Source organism: Narcine bancroftii, chromosome 8 (assembly GCF_036971445.1).
Source record: "Narcine bancroftii isolate sNarBan1 chromosome 8, sNarBan1.hap1, whole genome shotgun sequence".
In the NCBI taxonomy this organism is placed as follows: Eukaryota; Metazoa; Chordata; class Chondrichthyes; order Torpediniformes; family Narcinidae; genus Narcine; species Narcine bancroftii.
Window position 1 is genome coordinate 43,073,931 of NC_091476.1, and position 21,248 is coordinate 43,095,178.

A 21,248-nucleotide genomic window follows, 5' to 3' on the forward strand; every position below is an offset into this window, starting at 1 on the left:
GGCCCTCGAGGAAGTGCCACCCATTTATACCCAATTGACCCCTAATTGATATCTCAATGGATGTGAGCTTCACAGACTGAACTAGCATTTAAGTGCCAATTTCTAATTGCCCTGGAGAAGGTGGTAGAGAGCTGCCTTCTTGAACCACTGCAGTGTTGAGGAGTGCATCTACCCAGAGCGGTGTTAGGGAGGGAGATCCAAGATGTTGACCCAGCGATGGGGAAGGAACAGAGATATTGTTCCAAGTCAGGATGGTGTATGAGTTGGAGATCAACATTCAGGCATTCTCATGCTTTTACAGCAGGAGAAGTTTATTTTCCCTATCAACCCAACTCTGCTGCTCAATGGAATCAAGGCTGACCATCCATCTCAATACCTTTCCCAATCCAAACCCTATATGCATCGATTCCCCCCCAATATCCAGACATAAATTTGGAATGCAATCAACAAGTTTCAATCTGTCCAAAATTATTGGTCACATGACCTTTAGTTTGGCACTCCTTAGACAGAGAAAATGAGCTTCCCACAATAATTGTGTGTGTCTCAGTGAGACACACACATGCTCATTCAACCAATATTTCAAGTCTCCTCAGTCACTCCTCTTCTTCTTGAAGAGGTCAGAGAATCTCAGGAATCCCTCATCTTAGATGTTTAAAGAGAAACTCAGTCAATTTGTTTTTAAAAGATAAGTGAGTTGAGGATTGTGGGAGCAAACAAGAGATACTGCTGATGTTGGAAAACTGGAGATTCCACTCAATGCTGGTGGAACTCAATGGGTCAGGCAGCATCCATGGAAGACAATTTTGGGCCATAACCCTTCATCAGGAAGTAAACAAGAAATCTACAGACACTGGGGTCTAGTGCACTACTCAAAGGTACAGGAGAAACTCAGCAGGTCAGGTAGCATCCATGGTCGGAAACTTGACTAACACCTCCCATGGACACTTCCTGACCCGCTGAGTTCTTCCAGCATTTTGTGTGCTGCTGAGAATTTGGGGGACTGGGAGATGAGGACTGAACTGTGGGGCAGGTCTGAGAGGTCGAGTGACATCCATCTACTCCTGTTTTCCTTTATTCTTATCCTGCGCACCAAGCCAGAAATCAGTCGAGTGAATCCACGTGGTACTCCTTCTGATAGCAAGAGTATTATATCTGAGAGAAGGGGACCAAAATTATATATAAGAGGTCCAAATGTGGGAATATTTCACATTCTAATGCAGCAACCCAAATTGTTCTTTGGTGCAGTCACTAACCAGATTTAAACCTTTTGTGGAATCATCTTCCTCAGTGAGAGTTGGTGGTGTGTAGCGTATGGAAGACCAAATTAGTTCAGATCAAGGTTAGATTTTCCCCTTTAATTGTACTTCAGCTGGCAGAGGCAGGGATCAGGTTTGCTGTTTTATAACAGCAAGCACTGATGCTCCTCCTTGGGATCCAAGCCATTAATTTGTCCATTTCATGCTTGAAATATCGCGAAAATCACTTCCACCATTTCAGCTTACAACTATTCCCTGGGAGATGAGTTAGCTAGACCTGGACATTGAGGGGAATCTAACTGCTATGTAAATATTTTGTGTATGTTTGTGAAAAAGCGATATCAGGAAGATTCCACCTCCTTGAAGCTACTGTGAAAATGAAATTGAAAGACAAGGGTGGAGTTCAGAAAATCTGTTTCTCTTCCCCCTACCCCCCGCACTCTCTCTCTCTCTCTCTCACACACACACACACACACACACACACACACACACACACACACACACACACACACACACACACACACACACACACACACACACACACACACACACACACACACTCACTCTAACCCCTGGAGAAGAGAAGGTTAGTGGCATCATGGAGATGTACAACACAGAACCAGGTCTTTGGCCCATCATAATTTGCCTGGCTTTCAAGTACTTATCCGAATCTATCACATTTACCCTTCGCTACATCCATAATGCACAATGCTTTGGCCATTTAAATGCTCATTCAGATGCTTCCTAAGTTTTAATAGAGTTAGGCAGAGGGCTAATGAAGGTTTTCAAAATTCTGAAAGCATATCTTTCAAATCAGGAGAAATAGTTTCCAATGGAATAAAGGGAACTGATTTAAGATAGCTGGGAAACAAACTGGTGTGGAGGTGAGGCTACAGACAAAAAGCAGTGAGTTGCCATGGTCTGGGACACACTGGCAAAGGGTGACAACAGATCCAACAGGAACTTTCAACGGGGATTGGAAAAGACTTGAAAAATGAAAGCTGTGGGAGAACAGGTTCAAGAGATTTTCTCACAGAGCTGCCATTGCTATAAATAAGATGCTTGCCTCACTCTGTGCTATTTCATTCTTTGTTTCCATAATAATGAGAGACACCTAGAACACTGGTCTGGAATCCTCGGAGCTGCTCCAGTCATCATCTCCTCCTCTGCACCAGTTCCCTCTGACCTCAGTTCATTGATCCTTCAAAACGTGGATTAAGTTTCTCTTTAAGCAGCCCCAATAATTGGGCCTCTGGACTGAAGAATTCCACAGATCCCCAGCAGGAGTTAATCAGGACAGAATCTCATGGATTCTTCTGTATGGTTTTCTCTCATTTTCTAGTCGGAGCTTGAAGGGGGAGTTTAACGCAATGATTGACAAAAATCTAATTATCTCGGTTGACAGAGAAGGCTGTGCCTTAGGACAGGCAAGAATCAAAAAGGCAACTTACAGCTTTACATTGCTTGACTGCCTATGTGTCTCTCTGGGACATTCTCTAGAATCCTTGGGACTGATCGCACAGACAAAAAGTATCAGGTCAGAGAGACAGGTAACAAGCAGGCATTGTCATAACCCAGCTCTGATCACCAGCACCTGACCCACCCTGGGGTTTTAGATCACTTGAACCTGGTCCTCCCTGGGGCTGTAGATCACCAGAACCTAAGTCTCAGATCGCCAGGACCTGACCCATCCTGGGGTTTTAGATCACCAGGACTTGACACACCCTGAGGCTGTAGATCACCAAGACCTGGCACACCCTGGGGTTTTAGATCACCAGGCCATGATCCACCCTGGGCTTTTAGATCACCAGGACCTGATCCACCCTGGGGGATTTAGATCACCAAGACTTAACCCTCCCAGGGGCTTTAGAACACTGGGACTTGAGCCTCCTTAGGGCTAGTGGAGCGCTAGAGGTCGCATACCTATAATCCATCTCATGTTAATGCTGCAATGAATCTCTGATGTAAGTCAGCAGACAGAAAGTTCAATGTAATAAACTACCTATCTGGTATGAGGATAGCTATCATATATTCTGATAATTTGTGATAATGTCCTGTGAATCCATGATGTCATTTGGCAAGGAAGAAATCAAATGTCAGCAGAGATTATCTCTTCATGATTATATATCTCTGTGGAAACAGGCCATGACACTCTTTAACGTGGATATATTGATGTACCATCTGCTCAGTGAATTCATCAACATCAAACAGAGTGTCATTTAGCACTCAGATTTCTCAAAAACTCAAACAATGATGATGAAAACTACACGACTAATACCTGTACAATATCATCAGGATTCACTGGTTTCATCAACATCAGTAGGAGAAAATATATTGTCGAGCTTTCAGACAAGAGCTCTTCAGCAAGACTGATAATGTAGAGGAGAGAGAGCTGGTACAAAGATGACAGGGTGGAGAGGTTGGCAGGGGACAGAAGGGGGGTGTTGGTGAACCAGGAAGACGTGAAGAATAAGGGTCAGAGATAGTTGAATGGCAGATGTCAGACATGGGGAGGTGGTGGTATGGGGAGAGGGGGGATGAAGAAGCAAGAGAAACAAAACCCACAGGTGCTAGAAATAAAAATAAAATTTCAGACTTCAGAGTTCAGCAATATTCTCATGACATCAGATGCAACCCTGGCATTATTTTTCCTCGGGCCAGACAGTTATCGATAGTGGAAATTGTGCACTACAAAAAGATACAAAAGGGAGAAATGTAACAAGCTGACTGTGCTAAACAGAAAAAAAAATCATGGTAATAATGTACAAATAGGAGTCCTTATTGATTGAGTGTGTTGTTTAGGAGTGTGATGGTGGAGGGGTGGCAACTGTTCCTGAACCTGGTGGTGTGAGTCTTGTGGCACGTATACCTCTTTCCTGCTAGCAGCAGTTAGAACAGAGCATGTGCTGGATGGTGTGGATCCTTGATAATTGCTGCTGCTCCCCGATGGTAATGTTCCCTGTAGATTGTGTCTATGGTGGGAAAAGTCTTCTGTGATGTACTGGGCTGTCCCTACTACCTATTAAAGGCCTTTAAGATCACTGGTATTGATGCCCCTGTGTCAAGCCACTCAGTACTCCTGGAGAAGAACGTTCTGGAAGTGCTCATGCATCACTTATGGAGAGAGAATCTGAGGTAACATCTCAGGGCAAAGATCCTTTATGAGATTGTTTTCAACCTGAAACATTATTTCTCTTTCCACAGTTTTCATTGTGACTTGTTACAAGTTCAGGGGCTGGTGTAGGGGGGAAGGGGCATGGAATTATGCCATCAGCCTTTGCTCTGATCTATGAGCAACACCAAAATATTTAAAGTAGCTCTGCAAGGACAATGATGTATGAGAAACAAACGCTGGACTGATTAGTGACACCCAGACCCCAAACACGTGGTCTTAATAATAATTGGTCAGATGGAAAGATAAATAGTTAGATAGTTGGATGGATGGATACATAGATAGTTGGTTGGATGGAAAGATAGATAGATGGATAGAATTATAAGATATAGGAGCAGAATTAGGCCATTTTGACCATCGAGTCTGCCCCACCATTCCATCATAGCTGATTTACTTTCCTTTTCAACCTTATTCTCCTGCCTTCTCCCCATAACTCTTCATTCCCTTCTTGATCAAGAATCTATCTACCTTCATCTTAAATGCACCCAATGAATTGGCCTCCACAGCCATCTGTAGCAACAAATTCCACAGATTCACTACCTTCTGGGGAAAGAAATTCCTCTGCATCTCTGTTCGAAAGCAGTATTTTGTATTCAGAGGCTGAGCTTCCTAGTCGCAGACACCCCAGCATAGACAAGTGACAATATTGCCAAATGGGCTGAGTGATTGATAGGTTACAGTTCATTGATCCTTCAGCTGAACCTTTTCCAATGAGTTAGATGAGGGACAGGAATGCAATTTTGACCTCCTGACTGAAATCAAAAGCAGAAATCAGATCAGATAGTGTTATACTTTTCCTTGTGTGATTTACTGGTTTTACCCTGCAAGTTCATGTGAACTGCCAAGCCCTGGTGCTCCCAGGTTTTTCGAGCACCAGCTGTGTATTCTACCCTCCTGCTTGCCACACTTCTGAAACAATGTGCATGCTTTGTCGATCACCCAGTTCCCATTTTGGTTGCCACAGGAACATAGTCATACAAAAGCATCGTGCATCACATCACATCAATGTGTTATCACAGCTGCCTTGTCAGCATAGCGGGGCTGGAGCCAATGAGAAGTTCATCACCCTGTCTGTTTTGGGAGATTTGGTGATGAGATTATTTATTTCTTCCTCCAATAACGTAGCACAAGACAGGCACAAAAAAGAGATGTAGTGTACTGGAAGATATTAATGGACTGTTGCTTCTGTGAGGATTATCTCCTGCTCCCAATGAATTCATAAATAAGCTATAATATCAGTACTGGGACAATTTAACCTGCTTCAGGTTTTGTTGCAGGTTAATGATGTGGAACGTGCACAGCTGTAGTCGAAAACCTGCAATTATTTAACGCTGGGTTAGACCTGGTATGAGGTCAGTGAAAGAGCACATTCTCAACAACATGGCAGAGACACAAGGACAGCAAAACCAATCAGCCTTTTGAGTCTGTTCTAACAGTTAGTTGGAACTGGGATTCAAGAGGATGCTGTTGGCAAGGAGCTTAGTGAAGGGCCCTGGGCACTGAAGACTTCCTCATGATGTCGGAGATTTGGATCTGGACTTGGATTGCTGATGGTTTGAAGTGAACTGGATTCTGGTGTGGCTGCAGAAACTATGGGATTGCTGGACACAAATCCTTGGAGATTCTGGGGGACTTCCTTTTGCTTCTTTTTCTAAGAAGTAATGGACAATGCTAATGGTAAATCTTTGTCTACTTTATGGCAGACTAATGGCAATTTATGTGTAAAATTATATTTAAGTTTTATTCCATGACAATAAATTGGATGTGACCTGATCTGATCTGATGAGTGAACTGCTCCACAGTTGTGAGAAGAGTGGCCAACCTTTCCAAGCCCATTACAGGCTCTGAACTTCCATTCACTGAAGGACTATTTCAAGAAGGCAGTCAATAACACAAATGTTCCCCATCACCCTGCTCACAACCTCTTTTCAATGCTACCTTCTGGCAGAAGGTACAGAAGCCTGAAGACAAACAGAGCTATCAGGGTCTTGAACCTCTCTGTGCCAACCCAACCCCAACATTACTGGAAGAGAGGATGTAAGAGGGATACTTGAAAAAAATCCAATAAACTACAGCAAAATTAAGATCCACTGAAAAGGCATAATTTAAACAAGTTCACAGCCCTGACATTTGTTGCGGAACAAAGCACCATCTCTATGTGTCACAGATTTTCAATCCAAATGCCACTCCAAAAGACCTTAAAGAACATGTAGGCAAGTGGCAGATAATGTGTGCAATATATTTCCTGGTCCCGATTAAAGAATTGCCAGTTGACCTCGACAACAAGGTAATGGGTGGATAAGGGAGAGAGGGTGAATAAAATGGTATTAGCTCTGCCCTCTGCCCCTTTCCCAACCCCCCCTCCCTCACCACCATTTCATTCTGGTACCTGCTTACATTTCGCTCACACTTTGATGAAGGGCTCAGGCCTGAAACATTGGTTATATATCTTTATGTTCACTATATAAAGTGCACTAGTTGAGTTTCTTCAGCTTTGCATCATTGCATCTGCAGACTTTCATGTTTCATTCTCAACAATGTACATCAGTGAAGCATCTCTAATGCGGTAAACTACCCTTTCATACTTTGTGCAACATTATGAAACATACATTGGCATCAGGTTCTGTCAGGAGAGAATAGAATCTTACTATCAGAGAATTGTTGCTGCAGGAGTGGTAATTCTTCCCATCTTGTTGTTGCTAGCCGTTTGCCAGTGTAACGTGAGTTGTGCCCTTACTCCTGCCCCTTCCCACAGCTGTTCAATGTTTTCCTCACTATATATAACATAGAACAGTCCAGCACAGGAACCAACCCTTCAACCCACATGCTCTTCCAAATATGATGTTGAAATTTATACCAAAACTTTGTATCCTGCACATTATGTATTATTCCAGCATAGTTCTGTGTCTCTCTAGGATCCTTTTAATGCTGCTATTTTATCTACTTGCACCACTACTCCTGGCAGGCCATTCAAGGAATCCAACACCCTACATTTTAAAAACTTGCTCCACACATCATCTTTAAACTCCTTCTCCCCTACCCTCACCCTAAACGCATGCCCGCTGGTAAGTGTGATTTTTTTTTGCCCTGGTAAAAACTTTATGACTGTCTTACCCATCTATTTTCAACCTCTTATTTAATTATTGGTCCCCTTAGGACTCTGCTTAAAGTTCAGGGGTCCCCTTCCCCAGGGAGCCGTCAAGATCTGGTTTCTACTGTACTTCTCTCTTACTGACTATATAAAAAAATAAAAAAATATTTTACAACATTTCAGGCTTGAGCCCTTCATCATTGTGTTTTTATATCAATCACCGTGTCAGCAGACTTTCATGTTTTACTCCATAAAAAGTTATCTTGTGTTGCAGGAGGTGAAAAGAGAACAAAAGGATTGAATTTAATTGTGCTGTGGCCCCTCAGGGGACCCGTAGGTCGTCTGTTGAGAATGGTTGGTCTACCCTATTGTTGAAAGACGGGAATTAACCATATTTTTACCACTTCACTTGCATGAAGAATGCAATATGAGAGTCATTTTCATCTGTGTATTAGCCACCAAGGTAGGTAGTATCAGAACCAAGCCAGGTAGCTATTGAATAGGTTGCACTGACCTGGCTTTCCTTGGTTCAGTGTGAACAACCTGACCTGGCTTTAGAGATGGGTCATTCACACCCCAATTAAGTGGGGTTTCTGTGTAAAAGGGGTAAATGCCTCTTGTGATCTTATAAACTATCTTTATTCTTTTTTTTTCAGAAGCCTACAGTGGAAGTGGCAACACCACACCTGCAGTTTCCAACCATACCCTGTACAATCTGTCCTACTCTTTTCCCCTTTGTTTTTGCTTGAGATTTAATGTGACGACTCTCATTAGCAGAAGTCTAGCCACTCCCTTCATCACTTTATAGGCTTCATCTTCCTCTTTTCCAAAGGAAGTGTGCTCTTGTAACTCTCAATAACCCAAAACTCACTTAAGACTTTGCGTCCAAAGATCTCTGAGGTAGAGACTTCCGAAAACATTATGATCCTCCGAGGAAAGAAACTCATCATTTCCATCATTTTTTGGAACAATCTCTGTCATTTCTTTATTCCCTGAGGAGACCCATCATACCAGCATACCACTCAGAATCATTCCCCATGAAGGATTCGGGCCCAGAACACCGCCTGCCTTTTGCTTCCTATAGATGCTGGGTGGCCTGCTTAGTTTCCCCACCACTTCTGTGACTTGCACTCAACCCCAGCGCCTGCATATTTTCTTGTTTTGTCTCCCTAATTTAAATGTTTTAACATGATCACCTCCTCCATTTACTCTAAACAATAAATATAGGCCCTCGCTGTTCAAACTTTCGAGATATAGACGTGCTTTTATCAATCAATTTCACCTGCTCAACACTGCCAGCAAATCAAGCATAGCATAATTGAACATGGAGACAAGAACTCTAGGTGTGTCTCACCCAGCACCCTCTACAGACGTAGCAAGACTTTTCTATTTTTATACTCCCCGTTTGCAGTGAAAGTCACGGACCATCACTCTTCTTAATTACTTGTTATTAGAACATAAGAAATAGGAGCAAGAATCAACCATCCAGCCCGTCGAGCTTGATCCACAATTTAATGAAATTATGGCTGATCTGATTATAGGTTATCTCTGTCGACCAGCCTTTTCCCCATATCCCTAATTCCCCGACTATGTAAAAATCTATCTAACTTGCCTTAAATATATTTACTGAGGTAGCTTCCTGTGCTACAATGGGCAGCAAATTCCAGATTCACCACCTTCTGGAGAAAGCAGATCCTCCTCATCTTTGCCCTAAATCTAATTCCCTGAATCTTGAGGGTATATCAACTAGTTCTAGTTTCCCTCCCACCCCAACCAATGAAAATAACTTACTTACCTCTATCTTATCTAGGCCTTTCATAATTTTACACATTTCTATAGCATCCCCTCTCAGTCTTCTAAATCTCAGTATGTAGAGTCCCAGATGACTCGATTTCTCCTCATAGGCTAACCCCTACATCTCTGGAATCAACCTGGTGAAGCTCCTCTGCACTGCATCTAAAGCCAGTACAGATACACAATCCTTTATCTAGAATCCTTGGGCGACAGTGTGTTCTGAATTTTGGATTTTTCCAGATTTCAGAACAAAAGCCAGCTCCCCCAGATTTAAGCCCACCCAAATTGTGCTGCTGTATCCACCCCCTTCCAGCTGCAATGGTGTCCCTCTCCCCCCTCGCCTATCTGTGTTGAGCTGTCATCTCTCTCCCCCACTGCCCACCCGAGTCACGCTACCGTCTCACTCCCCCCACCCACATGAGTCACGCTGCCATCTCTCTCCCCCCGAATCACACTGCCATCCCTCTCCCCAGAGTCGTGCTGCCTTCTCTACCCCCCTCGTCCGCCCAAGTCGCGCTGTCGTCTCTCTACCTTCACCTGCCCGAGTCATGCTGCCGTCTCTCTCCCCCACCCACCTAAGTCGTGCTGCCATCCCTCTCCCCCGAGTCACGCTGCCTTCTATCTCCCCCCCACCTGCCCAAGTCGTGCTGCCATCTCTACACCCCCCCCCTGCCTGCCCGAGTCACACTGCCGTCTCTACCCCCCCACCCAATCTAGTCGTGTTGCTGTCTCTCCCCCCACCGCCCAACCTAGTCATGTTGCCATCTCTCCCCTCCCCCCCGCCCAACCTAGTCGTGTTGCTGTCTTTCTCTTTCTCTCTCTCCCTCCACTGTACCAGAACCAGGAAAAAAATGCAGGTTTTTGGAGCTTTCTGGATTTTAGATGTCCGGATTGTGTACCTATACATCCACAAGTAAAGAGTCCAGATTATTTTGCACAGTACTCTAGATGCAGCCTCAACAGCATCTTGCACAGTTGCAGCATAACCTCCCTGCTCCTAAATTCAATCCCTCTCATAATGAAGAACATCATTCATTTGCCTTCTTGATAGCCTGCTGCACCTGCAAACCAACCTTTTGTGATCCATGCACAAACACTCCCAAGTCCTTCTGCACAGCAGCGCACTGCAATCACTTTCCTTTTAAATAGTAATCTCATCTTCCATTTTTCTTTCCAACGTGGAGAACCTCAAATTTGCCAACTTTGTACTCCATTTGCCAGACCTTTGCCCACTCACTAACCTATCTTTCTCTCTCTGTAGATACTCTGTGTCTTCTTCACAATTCACATTCTCACTCATTTTAGTGATAGCAGCAAACTTAGACACATTACACTCTGCCCCCTTTTCCAGATCATTCATGTATATTGTGAACAATTGCCGGCCCAGCACCAATCCCTGCCACTACACACTCACCACTAATTGCCAACCACCAAACTACCCCTGTATCCCAACTCTCTGCTTGCTTTCTTTTGGTTCATCAATCCTCTATCCATGCTGATATACAAAGCCCACTCTATTCATTCTTATCTTTTGTACAAGTCTTTTATGTTGGATCTTATCAAATGCCTTCTGGAAATCCAGGTCCACCTGCTCCCCACTATATACCACACTCATTATATCCACAAAGAACATCTACAGGGAACATGGCTGTCAGAGAGCAGTAGCAATAATCAAGGATCCACACCACCCAGTCCACTCTCTGTCCTCACTGCTGCCAGCAAGAACGAGGTATAGATGCCACACGACTCGCACCACCAGGTTCAGGAACAGACTCCTCAACACCAAACACAATCAGGGTCTCATTTAAGGACTCTTACTTTTGCACTTTATTGACTTTATTTTAATTTTCTCTGTTTTACATTCATTATCTGTTGATAGTTTTTTTATTTGTTTCCTGTTAACGCAGAGGACAGTTTTTTTTCCCTACCATTAAGTGGTTATTTTGCCTCACCTGCAGGAAAAAGAATCTCAGGTTTGTGTGATGTCATATATGTACTCTGACAATAAATCTGAAATCTGGAATCTGAACAAACTCCGGTAAGTTTATCAAACAGGACCGCATTTGCTAAATCCATGATGCATCTACCTGATGGATCTATTTCACTCCAGATGCTTCACTATTTCTTCTTTAATGATAGCTTCAAGCATTTTCCCAGCTACAGATGTAAAATTATCTTGCCTAGAGTTCCCTGCCTTTTGTCTACATCCCTTTTTGAATTGTAGCATGATATTCGCTATCTTCTGATCTGCCAGGACCTGCCCAGAGAAATTTGGTAATTTATCACAAAGCCTTCTAACATTTCTTTCAGTACCTTTTGATGCATTCCATCAGGATCCAGGAACCTATCTACCTTTAGTCAGTGGATTTCAAACTGCCCCCCTAACTCACATTCCACTTTAAGCAATCCCTATGCCATATGTGCTCTGTGATAAGTAAGGGATTACTTAGGTGGTATGTGAGTGGGAAGAAAAGGTTGAGAACCACAACTCTAGACCCAATTGTTACTGAACTATTTTGCTTGAGAAAAATTGTGAATGGCCCATTTCCTTTTGAGTTATGAAACCATGCACATAACGTGTCAATTAGATACGATTAAAACAGTGGTTTTCAAACTTTTTTTTCCACTCACATACCACCTTATGTAATCCCTTGCATCACAGAGCATTATAGCACAAGGATTGCTTAAGCTGGAATGTGAGTTTAGGGGGGAAGTTTGAAAACCATTGCTTTAGACCCTCATGTTTTCTCAGTACCACCTTTTAAGTCATGTGATAAACTACTGTTGTATGTATTTGGTCGGGCACACCCATTGGGCATCTGTAATTGTGAACCCCTCCCCCCCCACCCCCAACAGTCTCCTATCCTCAGTGCAGGAGAGACGAGCAGTATGGGTGAATTGGTTTCTCACCCTCAGTCATTGAGTAATTGATCATGCATCAAGAGCTAACTATTACATCCAGGTCATTACCTCCCATCACATCCATAACATCTGATTTTGCATGATAGATCTATCATCCACCATGAAGACCGGCGACCAACACAAAATAGTCATTCAAAGCCTCAGCCATTTCCTCATTACCCAATATCAATTCCCCTCTCATCTTCCAAAGGACCAACCTTCACTTTAAAAAAAAATTCTGTGCTAATCTTTTTTCATAGTCTACTTTCCCTCTCTTTATTGCTCACTTTGTGATTCTTTGTTGCCTTTCAAAGTTTTCCTAATCTTAGAGTTTCTCACTGCTCTTGGCGACTTTGTACACAAGAGCTTTTAGTTTGATGGCTTCCTTTATTTCCTTAGTTATCCAAGGCTGGATGACCCCACCCTTACTGTCCTTGCTTTTAACTGGAATACACTTATGTTGAGCACTGTGAAAAATCTCTGAGAGTCTTCCACTGTTCCTCCATTTAGTCTGTGTTCCCAGTCTACCCTCGCCAATTCATCCATCCCTTGAAATTTCCCTCATTTTAGACATAATACACTTGATTTTAGACAGAACTATTGTATGAGGAATTCAATCATACTGTCACTACTCTTTCGAAGAAGATACCTAACTACAAAATTGCTAAATTTACAGTTTCATTGCACATGACCAGATCCAAGATGGCATGTTCCTTTGTGGGTTCAGTAACCCAACACCCAACCCCAACCAACCAATTTTCCCCTGCAGCCACTGCAACCGTGTCTGCCTGTCCCGCATCGGACTTGTCAGCCACAAACGAGCCTGCAGCTGACGTGGACTTTTACCCCCTCCATAAATCTTTGTCCGCGAAGCCAAGCCAAAGAACATGCTGTACAAGAAAGCCATCCCATATGCATTCTATGAAGTCCTCTTCAAGGTTGCTGATTCACCCAGTCGATGTGCTCTTCCATCCTTGCATGCCTCTTGGTTTCTTGGTTTACTACCTGTACCACTATAAGGTTATCAGGTGGCCTGCTGACAACTCCCACTGGCGATCTTTTTGCTTTACTATTTCTAATCTCTACCCAGATGGATTCAACATTTTGCTCCTCAGATCTTCATCATCTCTTACTATTGCCCTGATCTCATCCTTAAATAAGAGCGCTACCCCACAACCCTTACCTTCTTGACTGTCCTTTCCTATTATCAGATATCCTTGGATATTTAATTCCCAACCCTAATCCATCCAGCAACCACATTTCTGTAATGTTTCATGTCTCTTTATGCTGATTTGTGTCACAAGTTCATTGACCGTGTTTCAAATAATATGGACGTTCAGATAAAGTGCTTTAAAACTCCAGTCATCTTTGTCTCTTTTGCTCTTGACCTTTATACACTCAACTCTGAATTTTCCCTTTTTTAACTTTTGCTTTTACTTTATCTATCCCTCTCCAATCTGTTGTACTGTTAGGTCTGCTTTGTTCATGAATGAGTGAGTCAGACACCAGACTGAGTCGAAATCAAGGTTCCTTGTTCTTTATTGCCGGATTGTAACACTTGCAACTAACAGTGTTAGTTGGAGAAGGCGCATTCTGCCGTTATCAGCAAGTGGTGTTTTTTTATACCGCAGGATACGTACTTAGTAAATTATCATACCATTACATTGTCCAATGAATAAACTGTTGCTATCCTTCTCTGTTAGCCTGTTGCACATCATTCTTGTTAGTGCCAAGCTTATCTTGAGTGTACAAGGTTACATCTGCATTCTGTTACTCCTTAGTACTGGGTGACTCCTTCTCCGGTCCCATCTCATGATGTTTTTACCTTACAGTACCCACCCCCACTATTTAGTTTAAAGCTGTGCATGCATGCTAAATTTCTCTCCTTCCAGAATGCCCAGATCCTTCTGTACCTCAATATTACTCAGTCACCCTCTATTTAGACATCCTCTATTCTGGCTCTCTATTTCTCCTCCCAAATTGGATAACTGCTTATTATATTCCACCTACTCACAATTTATCATCATCCTTGCAGATTCTTCCCTTTCTCCTCACAACTAGATGATCCTCTCCTATCTGTATCCAAGGGTGTCATGCAGGCTGCCTTCAGGAGAGTGAATGCATCTGGTCCAGACTGTGTAACTGGCCAAATATTAAAAATCTGTGCTGACAAACTTCAATATCTCTTTCTCGCAGGGCATGGTACCCACCTGTTTGAAACAGGCGTCAATTATCCTGGTACCCAAGAGAAGCATAGCGACCTGCCTTAGTGACTATAAACCAGTAGCACTTACATCAACAGTGATAAAATGTTTTGAAAGCCTGTGGTTGACGCTTATCAGCTCCTGTCTGAGCAGCGACATGGATGCAATCCAATTCACCTTTCGTAGCAACAGGTCTAGAGCGGATGCCATCTCACTGGCTCTACACAAAGTCCAGCAAAGGTGCATTCACCAGGATGCTCTTTATCGACTACAGTTCAACATTTAACACCATCATCCCCTCAAAAGTGATCAGCAAACTTCAAAACCTGGGATTCATCACCCCACTGTGTAATTGGATCCTTGATATTTTCACCTCCAAACCACAATCAGTGAGGATTGGTAAGAACATCTCCTCCACAATCTCTGTTAGTACCAGAGCACCATAGGGCAGCATTCTTAGCCCCCTGCTCTACTCACTTTACACCTACGACTGTGTGACTCGGTACGACAATAACACCATCTACAAATTTGCCGATAATACCATTATAGTGGGTTGTATAAAAAAAGGCGATCAGTCAGAGTACAGGAGGGAGATTGAAAACTTAGAGCATACATGTCAAACTCAGGCCCGTGGGCCAAATTTGGCCCATGATATAATTATATTTGGCCCGCAAGATCATATCAAATATGTATTAGAGCTAGCCCGCTGGACGCCGCGCCAGTATAACGCATGCACAGCTAATACTACAAATCCCAGAATGCTTTGCAAATGCGTTGGCGCTGGCCCGTCAGCCCGCTAATCTCCCCCATCTCCTCTGTTTACTTTCATGAGCATCTGTGACCTGTCGCCTAACTCACATGTAATAAACCCCTTACGAAAAATGGCCAAACGAAAGACAGACAACAGGACCTTTCAAGACAGGTGGGAGGCAAACAATGTGTTCATCATTTTAAAAGACAAACCTGTTTGACATTGAAGCAAGTTGTTATTTTTTTGACGTTGACTTGTGAAAAAAAAATACATTTAAAAGGAGCTTAAAGGCTATAGAGAAATATTATTTATTGAATATTTTATTTCTCATTTGTTAATGCTTCTTCTGGAAAGAGTTTAACCAAAACTATTATTAAACATTTATTTTAATAAGAAAAAGTTTAACATTACATATATTGAAAGAAGAGAAAACATGCAAATGTTGTTGAAAATTTTCAATAAATATTTAGTTTGGCTCACGACTTAGTCCAAGTTTTTAATTTTGGCCCTCTGTGAATTTGAGTTTGACGAATGGTGCACAACAACGACCTTGCACTCAATATCACCAAAATCAAGGAGCTGATTGTTGAATTCAAAAAGGGAAAACCATAGGTGTACGATCCAGTGATCATTAGGGATTAGAGGTGGAGAGGGTGAGCAAATTTAAACTTTTAGGAATCACTATCTCAGAACACCTTTCCTGGACCCAACACACTAATGGCATCATGAAGAAAGCACGTCAGCACCTCTTCTTCCTCTGGAATTTGCAGACAGCTGGTATGACATCAGAAATCCTGGCAAATTTCTACAGAGCTGTGATGGAAAGTGTGCTGACCGGCTGCATCATGGTCTGGTACAGGTCACCAATATCCCTGAGTGTAAAGCCCTCCAAAAGGTAATGGGCACAGCCCAGGACATCACAGCCAAAACCCTCCCCACTACTGAGTACATCTACAGGGAATGTTGCTGTTGGAGATCAGCAGCGATCATCAAGGCTCCACACCAGCCAGCACACACTCAGTTCTCGCTGCTGTCGTCCGGAATGAGACTGACACCACCAGGTTCAGGAACAGCTGCTACCCCTCCACCATCAGACTCCCGAACAACAAACTCAATCAGGAAATAATAAGGACTCTTAATTTTACACTTTATTGATTTTTTTTAAATTATTTAGGTATTGAACTGTCAGCTTGTTTACATTTCTTTATCTGTCTACATTTATTTATTTGTTTACATGTTTACAGTTTGTACAGTGTTTATGCGTTACCAATAAGTCATTATTCTGCCTCATCCACGGAAAAACAATCTCAGGGTTCTCTATGATGTCATTTATGTACTCTGACAATAAACCTAAAATCTGAATATGAATCTTTGCACCCAATATCATCAGTCTACATGGCTATGATATATAATTCTCCCCATCTAGGACAAAGATATTGTAAATAGTTGAAGCCCCAACACTGGTCTCCAGCCCACTCCATTAGTTAAAAAGATTTCCAGTATGAAAATGTTCAGTCGGCCTTTGATCCCAGTAGCTTTTTGCTGTTGATAGTTGTCAAATTGATTCCCTTCCTTCCTTTTGCCTCTGGATTTTCTATTGTTGTTTTCACATCATCTCAGCATGGAGATTCTATTTCACATCATTTCAGCATGAAGATTATATTTTTCCAAGGTCTGTCATTTCCTTATTTCTCATTATTAATTCATCAGTCCCACTGAGAGACAAATATTTACATTAGTAGCTCACTTCCTTTGTATATTCTTACACAGGCTTTTGCCATCTGTTTAACATTTCTTGCTCATTGATTCTCTTAATTGATTGTATCCTTCCTTGTTGTCAATTAGTCGTCCTTTGCTGGTTCTTAAAGTGTATCGACGTATCTGGCATATCACTAATCTTTTCAAAATCAGATGTCTTCTCTTTCAATTTAATACCATCCTTAGTGACAGATGGACCATACTTCCCAAAGAATTTTCATTGCTCAATGGAATTCATATTTGTTGAGAGAAGGTATTTCCATAACTGCCTGACATTGATTATCCCCAGTCTTACACTTATTTAATTGTTCCAGTCTGCAATCACCACGATAAAACCATTGGACTCGCCTTTATTTAATTGAGGACACTAAGGTCTCAAACTTTAATTTTAATAGTAATTCCAGCATATTGTGATCACTCTTCCCCAGAGGATCATTCGGATCATTGATTATTATATCTCAGAAGACATGAAAAATCATGTTAATCATCATGATTTGGAAGTAGGCCATTTGGTCCATCATGCGTCAACCCGCAGAGGATTCCCATCAATCTCATTTCATCAAACCATAGAACATTACAGCCCAGAACAGGACCTTTCGTGGCCCATCTACTCTGTTCTATTCTGACTAGTCCCACTGACCTGCCCCCAGTCCCCAACCCTACCATCCACCTATCCAAATTTCAAAATTGACACGACAGTCATTATTTCTGCTGGTGTCTCATTCCACATTCCTACCACTCTCTGTGTGAAGATGGTCCTCCTAATGTTTCCTTTAAATGTTTCACCTTTCTCTTCTTCAGTCTTGTCTCACCCAAGCTCGGTGGAATAATTTCCCCATTTCTTCCTCCCAAAACCATTTTTCTTCTCACACATGCCTATCAAATCTCCCCATTTCTGTCAGACCTTCCACAGGGCAATTTACTCTGGACAAGTAACTGACCTTTGGGATGTGGGATGGAGCCAGAACATTAAGAAAAAGACCATGCAGTCATGAGAGGAATATGCATATGGACACACACTAATCAGGATTGAACCTGGGCAGAGATGATGAGATGAGAGTTTATTGACATATGCATCAGCACCAAAATCTGCACTTGCTGCACCCACACAGGTACATAAGATGCACCAACTGCTATAGCAAACATTAAATTACCACAATATGCTGAGGAATGAAATGAGATAATAAATATATAAGCAAATAATAAATATTCAGTTTCAGTGAATGCAAAAAAAAACCTTCATATTTTAGGAGTGCAGACCGAGCTTTTGGTGACCCCAGTGTAGATGATAATTAGGGTCAGGGTAGGTTAGGGACGTTCAAGAGCCTGATAGCTGTTAGAAATAAACTATTCTTGAATTTAGAGGCACTGATCTGCAGTCTTCTGCACTTCCTACCTCATGTCAGTACTGCCAGCTTCACCTCCCACAGAATAATCAAGTTTGTGGCTGACACGACAGTAATTTTCCTCAGTAGAGCTTTTCAGATCGCTGGCATGCAACGGCACAACCAAGGAATTTTGCCACTACACGGGCAACCTATAAAGGTAGGTGCAGGAATTTTGAGTCAATTCCTGCTCCTCAATTTATCCTGTAGGACCCCTACAACTTTTTGGAGGAAGCCTGAAGCATAAATCGTACTGGAAAAATTAGTTGTCAGTCATCCACTCTACTGCACATCCAACCCCTGGGACTGTTGCACTCAGGTCCTTGCAGTCTAAAAAGACGTCCAATGTGAACGACCACACGGGCAGTAAGTATGGTATTTTTTTTTCCATGATTTTCCTGACATTGCCGTCTCAAAACCATTTGTGATGAGTCGGCTTACAGAGAGGAGATCGATAGGCTTGTACAGTGGTGCAAGATCAACATCTGAGTCTCAACATGGACCAGACTAAGGAGATAATTGTGGACATCTGAAGGATGGAGGAGCACTCCTGTCTACAAATCAATGGCTCTGTTGTATAGACTGTGGGAAACGTAGGAGCCAAATGTGCTCTCCTTACCTCTGTCGGTTGGTTGCGGGTGTCAGCGGCATCCCAAGGTCCGAAGGCTGCAATGTCCAACTGCTCCCTTCTTTTCTGCAGCTGTTCCCATTAACACTGCCCTTTTCCAGTACCACATTGCATCTGTGCATGCACTATTCTCTTCAAATGGTTGGAGCATGTGCAGGGTGGGTGGGGGGGGGGCGGGGGGGGAGGTTTCAAGCCTTGGGGATAGTTGGCACAGGCACAGGTTTATCGGCGCAAATTCTTTATTGATAGAGATGAGGAGGATGAGTGAGGCTCATATATTTTCTGTTGACTGTTACCACGGATTAAAACGTTTGTTATTATAGATAATTTGTCACAGACATTATTGTAACAGATCATTTCCACATAGATGTTACTACTTGGAATATTCGGACTATGTTATAATAAATGGTTACAAGTCTCTGTGTTCTTCAATAAACGTTGAAACACTCATCTGGACTTAATAGTGAATTATATCGAAGCGCGCCGCAGTAGGGAGCCCCACCTAGCCTCCGAGCTGCTTTTATGGATAGTAGTTGCTACATTTAATTAACCGAAAATTTATTTAGAACATTTGTAGGGGAAACCAGAGCATTATGAAGAAATATCTTTGGTTTGGATACTGAACACAATATGGCAGCCATTTTGGAAATTCTGAGAGCAGGCTGCTGATAGCAATCCACCTCCAAAGATCCAAGTATCAGCCACAAATATGGGGTCTTGGGCTTCTAATCCTAGAGCAGAACATCCTATAGAGCCATTTCCTGAGAAACAGTGATATTATTGATTGAAGCCGTGACAGAAATTCGCTTGTTGTCAGCAGTAAGATTACATTTCTGGACTCCTATGAATTTATTTAGTTTGAACACAGTTTGGAGGTGCTGCCACTTGTCCATTGGGAACTATTGATTTTAGGCTTGTGTTGTGCATGCTTGATGGTCGAGCTCAGTGGACAGTTGGATGGAGATGTGTAAAATGGCCACTGCCACCACCACTGCTGCTACTGATGTCGCCACTGAGGCGTGATTAAGACCATTGCAGAAGACACCAACTGAATTTAAAGTCAGCAACTTGGAAATGGCTGAAGGCGTGTCACAACATGGTGGGGAAGAGGATGAAGGTGGAAAGGATGTGCAATTCTGACTGGAGAAAGAGTCAAGTATTTAAGGCAATGCCTGACATGCAGAATGAAATGCAACCAGGTGACAGTGCGTCCAATGTTGGACGCAGGAGAAGCAAACAGAGTTCTTCTGGATCAAGCTCCAGATTTTCCAGTCCAACATCTGCATGTTTAAAGGCCCAGGCTGAAGTGGTTTCTCTTGTTACACAACAAATGTTGCTTAAGGATAAATATGCCTGAGAAGAACAAGAGGAAGAGCAGGACAAGCAGTTAAGGGGAGAAGCAGCTAAGGAGGGAAAAGGAGCAGCTGAGGAGGAAAAGAGAACAGATGGAGCTGGATGCAAACATGGCTGTTAACGAGTAAGCAAATGTACTGGGAGCCCCAAAGGGGTCTGGTGTTCAAAATAACTTATCTGAAGTGACTGATGGTATGGAGTCATATCTTGAGAAAGGACAACAGGAAAGGAAAACATGTCATGTTAAGGCAGATCCTTTTGTACCACAGTTACAAAACATGCGTGCACGTGGACAAATCCTCGCAAGGCACAGAGTAACCAATCCATAAGCAGAAATAACAACGGCAGACAGAGCTGCGGCTCAGGTCCAGTCTATTGCCTCAGCTTCCTTGACACACCAGTCAAGCATCAGAAATCCGGGTGAACATACACATGTGACATCTCCAGCTACATGACCTGCCACAAGTAACGGTGAACAGTGCAACGTATTCTCAGTCATGGAAAGGGAAAATTAAATCACTGCATTGTTAATTCAGCTACAGTGTCTCCTCCATGCCCAAGAAAGGGGTTCAAGGTTTTGATGGTGATCCACATCATTACCATTCACTAAATAATCTGAACACAATATTGAAATCAAGAACAAAACCCACAGAGATTATCTCTAATATCTGGAACTGTACACAAGTGGACAGCCAAGGGAACTTGTAAGGAGCTGCCTACATATGACCTCAGACAGAGCATTCATGATGGCTAAGTCTTCACTACTGGAGCATTTTGGCAAAGAGCATAAAATTGCTACATATAGAGAAGGCTCTTTCATGGTCATCGATAAAACTGGAAGACACAAGGGCTCTACAAGCATACACTCTCTTTCTAAGATGATGTTGTAATATTGGAAGATATTGACTACGTGCGTGAGCTAACATGCCTGCTAATATACTAGTCATCATACTGA